At 43.2% G+C, this 13,312-nt stretch overlaps 1 protein-coding gene across 5 annotated transcripts in view; it reads right to left on the bottom strand.

Annotated features, from left to right (window-relative positions):
* PLS1 (plastin 1) overlaps positions 1 to 13,312 on the bottom strand; it is a 137,015-nt gene that overhangs the window by 111,167 nt on the left and 12,536 nt on the right. Inside the window, exon 1 of one of the 5 annotated variants that reach the window (XM_017882275.1) lies at positions 6,103 to 6,228. The exons of 2 other annotated variants lie outside the window; for them this stretch is intronic. The gene's annotated coding sequence lies outside the window, so the exon portion shown is untranslated. Of the gene's footprint in view, positions 1 to 2,061; positions 2,158 to 6,102; positions 6,229 to 13,312 lie in introns of those variants that run through there. 2 more of the 5 variants (XM_017882271.1, XM_017882273.1) reach the window with 2 other exon arrangements.

Below are 13,312 nucleotides of genomic sequence, written 5' to 3'. Positions count from 1 at the left end.
AAAAGCAATATGCCTTTACAGAAGCCATGCTACATACGTCTCACCGAAAACGGCACGTAGGCCCTTTCAGATGAAGTGCTGAAAAGAAATTAGATGATCAAAGTTGAACAACCTCACATCTCATGTGACCTTACATGTCAGCAAAGTTTCCAACAATCAAAATTGTATAACCATTTTATAACCAATAAACCCATATGCAGCACAAATGCCTCTTTCTCTTTCTCCCTGATGTTCATCATCAGTCAGAGTAAAATGTTAATTCGAAACTGGATGAAGTGACAAGCTTTTGAATGTTAAGAGAAATAATGAGGGCCAGATACGGTGGCCTCAGCCTCAACACTTTGGGAGGCCAAGGCAGGCGAGTCACTTGAGGTCAGGAGTTGGCGACCAGCCTGGCCAATATGGTGAAACTCCGACTCTACTAAAAACACAAAAACTAGCCCGGCGAAGCCAGAAGCTTCCGGCCCTGCCTTTCATATCCAGAGAAAAGGCACTGGGAATACAGAACCACTCAGGGGAAGGTAAAGCAAAACCAGGAAATGGAAAGAGAGCTCAGGCAGCAAGGGAGGGAAGCACGCTCTCAGCTGGGTTCCATTTTGAGACTCCCAGGAGTGAGTAAGTTCTCTATGTAATTAGGTTCATCAAGAGGAGGGAGAGGAGCACATTTTCTCACAGGTCTAAGCTGGGGCCTACAAGTGGGGTCTTTAAATTATTTGTCTTTGACCTGGGGCCTTTCCTGAGGTATCCACACCCACCTCCAATTAGTCCACAGGGACTTCACAACTCCCCAATCTTAAAAATTGGGGGAGAATGTGTTCACACCTGGATTCTTCCTGGGGGTTTACGGCCATAGTTCAAAGGCCTGAGATTAGAGTCATGACCCATAGATATTCCAGGAGCTTCCAGCAGTGGATCCTGACACCCAGGGAAAAAAATCCTTACACCTGGTCACTCCAAAGTTCTTAGGCTTCTACACAAGGTGAGTTTCCCAGTTTCCCATTGCCAACTCCACAGACACCCCCTGGATGACCACCAACTCACTACCCCACCACAGCTCCACCCCCAAAAGAGGGTGGGAGCAGATTGAAGTGGCTTTAATGGTGTACCCAGAGAAAAAGCTGCTGTTTCTTTCTCCAGGACCGCTTCAAGAGAAAAGGAGATAAAGACTAAGTGGAATGAAAAAAACAAAACAAAACAAAAGAACGATTTATCACTGTTGTTTTGGTGTTTTCAATGTGGCTCAAAGAATGTTGGTGGTTCCACCAGCTGAGTTAGAGTTACCTCAGAAAGAGCTTTGCATTTTTGTTAAGATATTTGATTAAGTTATTTGAGTGCTCAGTGTGTAAAGTCAGATAGACCTGGGGTCAAATCTCAGCTCAGCCACTTGTAAACTGTGTGATCTCAGATAAATGCTTTTATCTATCTCCCTAAGCCTCAATTTTCTCATCTAGAAAATGAAAGTAGGCCAGGTGCAGGGGCTCATGCCTATAATCTCAGGGCTTTGGGAGGCTGAGGTGAGAGGATTGCTTGAGGCTAAAAGTTTGTGATCAGCCTAGACAATATAGCAAGACCTCATTACTACAAAAAAATTTTTTTTAATAAGCCGGGCATGGTGGTGCACACCTGGGAGGCTGAGGCGGGAGGACTGCTTGAGCCCACTAGTTCAAGGTTACAGTGAGTTATGATCATTCCACTCCAGATTGAGTGAGACTGAAACCTTGTTTTCAAAAAATAAAAATTAAAAATAAATGGGTAATTATTGCACCTCATAGGATGGTTTATAAAAATGAAATGATATATTACTTATAAAGTATTTAGTATAGTGCCTGGTTCATGGAAGATATTCTGTAATACTAGTTATTAATATTACTATTATTTTAAGAAAGATATTTGTCATTTTACAAAGGGCCATGGTAAATGCTACGATTTAATATTTGGACATTTCCGTGTATGAGACATTAACTTCAACATACTACCTGATTTTGCATTTGCCTCATCAATTTTCACTAACGTCATCATAAAAAACATAAATATATATAAAATATATAAAACCAGGCCAACCTTTCCGTTCACCCCGCTAGCCATTTCTCAAGCTCATTTGTTCTGTCTCTCCTCTCAACTGCTCTCTCTCTGACATTTTTAATGGACCATCATTGCCTGTGGAAATACGAAGATGGTGGTCAACCACAGGGTGCAAGTCAATGGCAAGGATGTGGCATCCAACAGCTCCCTCATCGCTGAGTGCAGCTCAATGGAAAGGCTGTGTTTTGATTTGCAAAATGGTTATGATTTACAAAATGCAATGTTTGTTCCAAGTAAACAAATATTCCAAACCACCTCTTGAACTGGAATTTTGGATTCAGCAACACTGCTTTCTGTCTCGTTTCTCCAGGTAGAACCTGATCACAATTGTCTCTCTATCAGCCTTACCTCAGCCCCATGTTCTTGGGCCATAAACACCAACCTTGGGTGCCACCCTCCTGGCCTACCCTCACTGTACCTGGCCTACCCTCTCCAAAGCCACTGCTCACCACCTCCTGGTAGTGTAGAATGTCTTTAAGAAATAGACTCTCAGTCCCAAGGACTTTGGGCCAACCCATTTGTGTCCGCCTCTGACAAGCTAAGCTACCATGACCTTTCCAGAATTCAACTCCCCAGTGTGAAGATTCCTAGGACCCCAGCCTCACTCTCTCCTTACTGTGTACACTCAACCTTGAACTGGCCAGCAGCCTTGTGTTTCACCTCTTCCAATGACACATGCGTTCTCTCCTTTAGATTTCCCCTTTAGATTGGTTTCTGAGGGCTTTCAATCCACAAAACGTCTTGAACTGGAATGTCTTGCTACCAACTCAAATTAATCTTGGGAGGCTGAGCATGGTGGCCCAGGCCTGTAATCCTAGCACATTGGGAGGTTGAGGCAGGCCAACGGATTCAAGACCAGCCTGGGCAAAACAGTGAGACCCCATCTCTAAACATAAAAAATACAAAATTAGCCAGGCATGGTGGCATGTGCCTGTGGTCACAGCTACTCGGGAGGCTGAGGTGCAAAGGATCACTTGAGCCCGGGGAGGTCAAGGCTGCAGTGAGCAGTGATCATGCCACTGCACTCCAGCCTGGGTGACAGAGTGGGGCCCTGTCTCAAACATAAATAAATAAATAAAAATAATTGTGGGGCCAACCTCAAAAATAGATAATGAAAAGAGCTGGGGTCTAGTAATGAGGAAGTTTGAACAGAGCTTCTGGTTACCCCACTAACTAGCTTAGTTAAGAATATCTGAGTCCCTCCTCTATACAATTAGGGGATAGTCTGGATAAAGTGCTACCATATAGCTCTAAGATTCTAAATGCCCACCCTCCCCATGGCAAAATGCACTTATTTATTTATTTGTTTGTTTTTTTCATTCATGTAATAACTATTGAGTGTCTGATATTGCAAAGCAATGTGCCAGGTATTGTGAGGGGTTAAAGATCATCCTTCAGAGAGGTTATCATCTAGAATGGGAAATAAGACAATCACATCACTAACTATAAGAAACAGAGACAATGTCACAATTCAAGGTACCTTTTTTTTTTTTGAGATGGAGTCTTGCACTGTTGCCCAGGCTGGAGTGCAGTGGCGTGATCTTGGCTCACTGCAAGCTCTGCCTCCCGGGTTCACGCCATTCTCCTGCCTCAGCCTCCCGAGTAGCTGTGACTACAGGCGCCCACCACCATGCCCGCTCGGCTAATTTTTTGTATTTTTAGTAGACATGGGATTTCGCCGTGTTAGCCAGGATGGTCTCAGTCTCCTGACGTCGTGATCCACCTGCCTCGGCCTCCCAAGTGCTGGGATTACAGGTATGAGCCACCGCACCCAGCCAATTGGAGGTACTTTTAAGATAAAAAGAACATTATAAACCCATTACTAACACCCCAACCCTGAAATTCATTTTCAACATGTCTTTCCTTCTCTGCACCTAGTCTTAAACCACATGCTTCTTCCTTTACATTTCTTAATTCTGTGCCCTCCTTTCTCCACTTTGAGTCACAGGCTTAATCCAGGGCCTGGACCAACTGCCCCCTGTTATGTTTTTACACCTGTCTCCCGTACTCACCCTAACTAATCTGTGATCTGTTAACAAAATATGAGGAATCAGAAATGAACTTGGCTGCTGTCTTGATACAGCTCTAAGACGGCCTTCCCCATATTATAGAACACACATGAAATCCCTTTACAAAACTATCCATACTGCACTTCCTTCCCCGACTCCCTCCCACAAACAGGAGCTAAGAATATACTTTGTGCTTAGTGCTGGGTGGGATGTTTAAGTCGTAGGCTTTAACCTCCAAGAGCTTACACAACCTGTCAACTTCCTGGTCGGGAAGTTGGGAGGTGCTAAAATACTCAGGATACTATATACAATGGGGATACTAACAGCACAAACAACAGTAGTAAGTGCTATAGAGTTCAGAAGAGAGAGAGAGCTACTTCATGCTAAGGCAATCAAGGAAGGCTTCCAAAAAGAGGTCACACCTGAGCTACACCTTGCAGCATGGGCAGGACTTCAATACGGAAAGAGGGAGGCAAACAGGCATTTTGGGCCAAGGGCCCAAGTGACTGAGGGAAGGAAGGAGGGTGGTTTCAGGACCAGCAAATTGTTAGGTGGGGCTTCAGTGAAAGGGCACTTTTTGAAAGGAGTTTGCAAGGCACCAGCAAGCTTAGTAAGAGAAACAACTAATTTTCTGCTTAAGTCAGACTTCATGGTATAAGAAGATAGAAGAGAAAAAGGAAGTTTAATAATCGAGGCAAAGAACAGTATCAGCAGGGAGTGGTAAAAAGACCCCAGAAAATGAGAAAACCTGGATCCCAGGCCTAGCTTTGCTAATGAGGGGCTTGGGTGGCCACAGCAAGTCATCTAACCTCGCTGGTCTCAGTTTTCTCATTTGTAAACTGAAGCAGCTGAACTGGCTGACCTCAAAGGTCTCTACAGCCCAAACTAGACCAACTGTATATTATTTCTGCCATTAAAACATTTATCATGGGAGGAATGAAGGGGGGCAGGATACCTGTATTCCCTTTCCATATAGGTTTCTCTTCCTGAACTTAAAATTTCCTCTTCCTAAACTTACTACCTCTCTCTCTCTCTCTCTCTCTCTCTATATATATATATATATGCTTCCACATTACAAATTTAACACTTTACTATAGAATTTCATTACATAATTCAATTTAAAGGAGAGCTGATTACAAAGGTGGTGGGGGGGGGGGTGTAAAAGAACTTGTTTCAAGTTCTGTGTGTGTCCCCTGGCCTGAAATTTTGCTTCTGGCTCACAGGTTCTTCAAGAAATTTATGCAGCACAGCTTAAGCCTCATACCAGTATATCCAACACCGTAGCTGGAGGGAAAAATATCACGGTATAAGCCATAAAATGTGACACAATAAGTAAAGGGGAAAAGGTGAGAACTCTGTTACTCATCTGAACGACGGCTTCCTTTTAATAATGCCAAATGAAGCCCGAAATACAGTAATAATTGAAAAGTTAGGGGGAAATCTTAAATTTTGTAAATTCTCCACTTGAAAATGCAGCTGAAACACGGAAAGTTTTTTGGCAGTGAAATTCGCTGAAAACTGACATTTTTATGCCGCATCCAGAGGTCCCTATGCTCCAGGAAAGGTACCAAAAACAGAAAGCACGGATGGGATTTCACTACAGCCCTATTGATCCTATGCACCGAAAGGCCAAAGGCAAATAAAACAGTCTCAGAATTAAAACAAAACAGACTGGATCAGAAAGCCTCACCGGCAGCCACCCAAAGTTGAAAATAGAAAACTTAATGAAATACCTTACTTCAATGCAGGGAATCACAATTCAGTTAACAGGCTTATTGTTTAGGCAGTATAAATACGCGATTTAACACCTGCGGGCATTGCCTGCCCGGACCGGGCAGAAGCGCGCCCGGAGGATGGCGGGCGCCGCACTGCACAGCCGGGAGACGAGAGGCGAGCGAGGGGACCCGGAGAGACTGCCCCCGAGCCGCCGCGCGCCCACAAAGGAGTAACGCTTCGCTTTCCATCTGTCTGTCCAGCCTTCCTTTTGGGCCCTATCCCCACCCCAGCGTACCTGCCGCCGCCGCCGTCGTCCTGCCCTCTAGAGCACAGCTCCCGCTGGAGATCCAAGTACCTGCAAGTCTACCCTGCGGCTACCTCTCCGCGCCCGCGCAGCCGCTGCGCTCGCGCCACTGCGCATGCTCGGCCGGCACCCGGGCCCGCAAACTCTGAATCCACTTGCCACGTTTCGCCTGCGGCTCCCAGGGGGAAGGAAAGGGAAGCCCAGAGCCTGGGTTCAGGCTAAGGGTGAAAGACGAGTTGCAGGCGCTGGGAGCGTGGATGGGGAGAGGTGGATTGGCGCTGCGGCAACGTTATCTCTACCCCCTACAGTTACCCAAGTCTAAAGATGACCACCTACACCCTGGGAATGAGTTTAGCACAGCGGTTCGCAAACTTGAGCGTGGATCAGAATCACCTGGAGAGCTTTTTAAACTCACAGATCCCAAACCCAGAGTTTCCGATTCAGTTAGGTCTGGAGCGTAGCGCGACAGTTCCCATTTCTAACATGTCCTCAGCGAAAACTGGTGCTACTAGTCTGGGTACCACACTTTGGGACCTGCAGGTCAAAAGGGAGGGTATACGTTACTAAAGGAAGACTTGCTTCTCTCCCCTACTCACTCACTCTCTCTCTTTTTTTTCCGTTTGTTTCACGTATTGTTTGGTTGTCATTTAACAGCCACACCTGATTAAAATAAATATATAACGAAAGCCCACACAAACAAAGGTGGGATATTTTCTCTCGCATGTGAGTCAAGTAAGTGCAATGCTGCCTCAAGAGTTCTCACATACTTTGCCTGAAGCATAATCCGTAGTTGTGGTCTGTCCAACTCAGTCCAGAGAACAGAACAAGGTTTTGCTGCCCCTTTAACTCAAAGTCCCACGTGCCCCTTCTGCGCCTAGCACAATATTCAATACGGAATAGGCACCCAACCAACCCTGAGATGGTAACAATAGAAAAAAAAAAAAAAAAAAAAGAGGGAAATTGAAATTATTTTAAGAACCCAAAGAATTTGGACGAGCAATGAACTATGCAAGTAGGTGGGCCATGGAGAGGGAAGATAAGGAATTTTTCCCACCTGCCAGCTATAGAATCAGGTAAATTTAGTATTCTTATCTGATTTTTCCCACCTGCCACCTAGAGAATCTGGTAAATTTAGTATCCTTATGTGATACTTATCTAGATATGCAGGGGGAGTTAAGTAAGTTCTCACAAAATAAAGCAAAATAGTTATTTAAAAAGTAAACATGCATCTAACATACGACCCAGCCATTTCATTCCTAGACGTTATCCAAGAGAAAGTAAAACATATGCTTACACAAAAACTTGAACAGGAATGCTCATAGCAGCTGTTTTTCACAAAAGCCCCAAACCAGAAGTAACCCAACTGTCCATCAACATGTAAATGAAAAAACAAATTGTGGTATATTTATACAATGCAATACTACTCAACAATAAAAAAAAAGAAATGTTCTCTCACCCAGGACTCAATATGGATAATTCTCAAAATCGGTATGCTGAGTTGAAGAAACTAGAGACAAAATATACTGAATAATCCCACTTATATGAAGTACAAATTAACCTTTAATGACAAAAACCAGATTAGTAATTGCCTGGAGCCAGGAGTGGAGGGAAGGATAAACTGCAAATGAGCAGAAAAAATATTTTTGGAGGGGGACGATGGAAATGTTCTCTGTTTTGATGATAGTGACAATTTCACAGGTGTATACAACTATCATCGCTAAATTGTACACTTTAAACATGAAAAATGTGTGTAAATTATTCACCAATAAGTTTGATAAGAAAACACTTTTTCATGAAATACTCTTATGATCTGTTTATTTCATGGTAATATTGACCAGGGCAAGTTCATGAGGAAATGTAGATTCTAAATATGGTATAACCTGATTTGGGAGAGGTAAAATAAAAAGTCATCCTCTGTAAACGGAGCAAAAAATAATCCATATAAAATGTCTGTAACAACCCTCTGTAAAAGCAGCCAACCCTAAGATATGATTTGTAAATATACCATTGATAAAACTGTTTCCCAAAAGTGTTTCTAAGTGTAAAATACTAATTAGAGTATATCGTTAGAAATGCACAACCAGGGCCTGGCACAGTGGCTCACGCCTGTAATCCCAACACTTTAGGAAGCCAAAGTGGGCAGATCACCTAAGGTCAGGAGTTCGAGATCAGCCTGAGCAACATGATGAAACCCCGTCTCTTCTAAAAATACAAAAATTAGCCGGGCGTGGTGGTGGGCGCCCATAATCCCAGCTACTCAGGAGGTTGAGACAGGAGAATCGCTTGAACCCAGGAGGCAGAGGTTGCAGTGAGCCGAGATCAAGCCACTACACTCTAGCCTGGGCAACAGAGCAAGACTCCGTCTCAAAAAAAAGAAAGAAAAAAGAAATGCACAACCAGTGTGTAATAATTATATAAAGAAAATTGTTATCTGCTTAACTGATTGTATCACTATCAATGAGAAATCAGGTATTCAAACTGTATTTCCAGGAACCCTGGGTTTCATGGAGAGAAAAATACACAGGGCTCTGGATCAAGGACCCTAACCCAGACTGCTTACATATTGTAGTATCTTGTGAAATCTTATTTGATAAAAGGGTTTCACTGATTTTTTTTTTTTTTTTTTTTGAGACTAAGTCTTGCTCTGTTGCCCAGGCTGGAGTTCAGTGGCACGACCTCAGCTCACTGCAACCTCTGCCTCCCAGATTCAAGAGATGCTCCTGCCTCAGCCTCCCGAGTAGCTGGGATTACAGGTGCACACCACTACACCTAGTTAATTTTTTTGTTTTTAGTAGAGATGGAGTTTCTTTATGTTGGCCAGTCTGGTCTCGAACTCCTAACCTCAGGTGATCCACCTGCCTCGGCCTCTCACAGTGCTGAGATTACAGGTGTGAGCCACCGTACCTGGCTGTCATTGATAATTAAAAGAGCAATCGTTTGAAAACAATTGAAGTAATAGCATCAGGTAGTAAGAATTCACAAAGAGATGGTATACTTGGTGGACCTAAGTATTCTGGTAGTCAAAAGTGTACACTGTTCTTTGGATTACAGAGCAATGAGAAAAAATATATACAAAGATTTTTAAACTAGTTTAAAATGTACACTGTAGTTATAATAACCATATGTTCCAATTTTTCTAGAATAGTCTTAATTTAAATATTTATTTATCACATAAATTATATCTAATCATGTATTCCAACTGTCGGTTGAAAAAAACATCTTTTAAACTGGGGGGTGTTTTTCAAAATAATAATGTAAAAAATCACCAACTAAAAATAAAACAAGGATAAAGCAGGGCATGGTGGCACATGCCCGTAATGCCAGCATTTTGGGAGGCCAAGGTGGAAAGGGCACTTGAGCTCAGGAGTTCAAGACCAGCCTAGACAACGTGGCAAAACCCCATCTCCACAAAAAAACAAAAACAAAAAAAACTAAAATTAGCCAGGTGTGGTGGCATGTGCCTGTGGTCCCAGCTTCTCTGGAGGTTGAGATGGGAGGATCTCTTGAGCCCAGGAGTCTGAGGCTACGGTGAGCCGTGTTCACTACACTGTACTTCCAGCCTGGGCAACAAAGCAAGACCCTATCTGAAAAAAAAAAATTGAACTACTACTGGGTAGTCACCATTTTAAACATTCACAGTATTTACTCATTGAATGTCCATGCCAACCCTATGAAATTATCCTCAATTTATAGGTGAGAAAACTGAAGTACAAAATGTTATTTTTCCCATGATAACACAACTAAAGACTAAATAACTAATTACAACTACATTTTAAAAATATATTTTGTATAAAGACAATCTTTGCTAATTTCACAGTTTCCAAGGATCCATGTGAACTATTAATTTATTTTTCCAGGCTCATTGATACTGAGAGGGCTACCAAAAAAGTAGAGCTCTAGTGATTACTCTCATTATCATCTTCATTATCATTGCTAATATTTATTCCATGTCTTCTATGTACTAGCTACTGTGCCAAGAAGTTCACATTGTTTATTTCATTTAATATTCATGAGGACAAAAGTGCAGATTCAGTAATAATAGGTAACAAAGAAAGCGAATGGCGGAACCAGGATTCCAACTCAAGAGGGAATGGTGGGCCGGGCACGCTGGCTCATCCCAACACTTTGGGAGGCCGAGGCAGGTGGATCACTTGAGGTCAGGAGTTCAAGAACAGCCTGGCCAACATGGTGAAACCTCATCTCTACCAAAAAGTACAAAAATCAGCTGGGTGTGGTGGCATGTGCCTGTAGTCCCAGCTACTTGAGAGACTGAGGCAGGAGAATCTCTTGAAGCAGGGAGGCGGAGGTTGCAATGAGCTGAGATCGCGCAACTGCACTTCAGCCTGGGTGACAGAGTGAGACCTTGTCTCAAAACAAACAAACAAACAAACAAAAACAGCAAATGGAAGAACCAGGATTCAACTCCAGTTTTCTGCTATTTACAATACTGGTCCCTGTAAAGTTATAATATATCCTGTATTCTAAGGGAAAAATATTGGCATTCTGGATTATTCACAGAGACATTCAGTCTCTATGAATGTGGCTAATATTAGTTCATTCCCCAGAGCCTGATGGTTTCTAACATGCTTATAACCACAACACCCCACTGCCACCCAGCCCTGATCAGCATCCTGAAATCAACTACTATATAGGCACCAATTTTACAATCAATTTTAGAAAAAGTAGGTGCATTCTGAATGATACCAGCAAGTGTGATGTGACCATATTTATTTCATTTGCCTGGTTTTATGTTTTCCAGAACAAAGAGAGTAGAGGAAAAAAACATATGTGAGAAAGACTAAGATTCAATATTCAGTCTGTGGCCATACCACCCTGAACACTCTTGATCTCGTGGGATCTCGGAAGCCAAGCAGGGTCAGACCTGGTTAGTACTTGGATGGGAGATTCAGTATTCATTTCGACTCTGAATTTATGATAAATCATTTAGAGAAGAAAACAATAACATGAGAAATAAGTCCAAAAAAACAGGGCAAAACTCTCTCTCTCTCATGCATACACACACACACACACACACAATTTAACACACACACACTGTTTTGATCTAACACAGATAAGATCAAAATAGCCAACAGAGCACACACACCTACACCCACCTACCACCTAAAATCTCATGAAATGATAAAGGGGATTATTTTATTTGTTTATTTTAATTATTATTTATTTTGAGACACAGGATCTCACTTTGTTACCCAGGCTGGAGTGCAGTGGCAGGAACATGGTTCACTGCAGCCTCCACCTCCGGGGCTCAATTGATCTTCCTGCCTCAGCCTCCTGAGTAGCTGGAACTACAGGCATGCACCACTATGCTCCACTAATTTTTGTATTTTTTGTACAGAGTTTTACCATGTTTCCCCGTCTGGTCTGGAACTCCTGAGCTCAAGTGATCCGCCTGCCTCGGCCTCCCAAAGTGCTGGGATTATAGGCGTGAGCCACAGAGCCCAGCCAGGAGATACTTTTTTAAAAAGTAAAGGCTGGGTGTGGTGGCTCACGCCTATAATCCCAGCACTTTGGGAGGCCGAGGCAGGCGGATCACCTGAGGTTGGGAGTTCGAGGCCAACCTGACCAACACGGAGAAACCCCGTCTCTACTAAAAATACAAAATGAGCCGGGCGTAGTGGCACATGCCTGTAATCCCAGCTACTCAGGAGACTGAGGCAGGACAATCGCTTGAACCCAGGAGGCAGAGGTTGCGTTGAGCCAAGATCACACCATTGCACTCCAGCCTGGGCAACAAGAACAAATCTCCGTCTCAGAAAAAAAAAAAAAAAAAAAGTAAAAGAAGGCTGGGCGTGGTGGCTCACGCCTATAATCCCAGCACTTTGGGAGGTCAAGGCGGGTGGATCAACCTAAGCTCAGGAGTTTGAGACCAGCCTGGTCAACATGGTGAAATCCTAGAACCAAAAAAAAAAAATTGCCATCGACAAACAGAAGTGTTGAGAAAAGACGGAATGCAGACAGATTAAATCTCAGAAAAACAAAATGGAAGGAAAATGCAGCTCAAATCATATGGAGGAATCTGCCAAAGGCAAAAGTAGGAATAGTTGGAGAGAGGGTATACAAACTCACAGTTAACAGATCAAGATTTAGGGAGGAAGGTACTGAGACAATGGTCAGGGAGAGTAATTAGAATAACAGATTTAGAGTAGCTAGGCTGGTCAACCACTTTCTCCTCTCCAGCTGGTTCTAAATTGTGGCCCAGAAAGCAACAGACCACCAGGAAGAACACCAGTCTTCCACACTTTGAAGATGAGCTACCACACACCCTTGTCTTTTAAGTGCTGTTCCCTACACAAAATTGGCAAAGAACAGCTACTGTAAATAAAAAGGCAAAAGGAAGAGAGATTCTAAAATACAAAATTGAACAGATAGCTAACACATTATCACACATTTGAAAAAAAGTCATGAGAGAGGCAACATTTTTACAATTATCATTAGAGAAAACAAAGCTAGAGAACAATCAGAAGAAGACATTTGAAATGTATAATTAATATCTTCAGAGAAACATGAGAAGATGTCCTATGTACAAAAACTTTGACTATATATTTGGAAATTTAAAATTTTGATAACTGAGGGTGGGTATGGTGGCTCACGCCTGTAATTCCAGCACTTTGGGAGGCCGAGGCAGGCAGATCACTTGAGTTTAGGAGCTTGAGGCCAGCCTGGGCAACGTAGTTAAACCCTCATCACTACAAAAATACAAAAATTAGCTAGGAAGCCAGGCACGGAGGCTAACGCCTATAATCCCAGCACTTTGGGAGGCTGAGGCAGGTGGATCACTTGAGGTCAGGGGTTTGAGACCAGCCTGGCCAACATGGTGAAACACTGTGTCTACTAAAAATACAAAAATTAGCCAGTCATGGTGGTACATGCCTGTAATCCCAGCTATTCAGGAGGCTGAGGCAGGAGAATCACTTGAACCCGGGAGGTGGAGGTTGCAGTGAGCAGAGATCATGCCATTGCACTCCAGCCTGGGCGACAGAGCAAGACTCCATCTCAAAAATAAAAAAAAAAATTACCTAGGCATGGTGGCACACATCTGTAGTCCCAGCCAGCTACTTGGGAGGCTGAGGTGGGATGATCACTTGAGACCAGGACATTGAGGCTACAGTGAGCCATAATTGCACCATTGCACTCCAGCCTGGGTGACAGAGACCCTGTTAGGAAAAAAAAAAAATATATA

This window comes from Rhinopithecus bieti, unplaced genomic scaffold (assembly GCF_001698545.2).
Source record: "Rhinopithecus bieti isolate Rb0 unplaced genomic scaffold, ASM169854v2 scaffold_12642, whole genome shotgun sequence".
Classification (NCBI taxonomy): domain Eukaryota; kingdom Metazoa; phylum Chordata; class Mammalia; order Primates; family Cercopithecidae; genus Rhinopithecus; species Rhinopithecus bieti.
The sequence above is the reverse complement of the archived record's forward strand: the minus strand, read 5'-3'. Positions and strand labels throughout refer to the sequence as shown.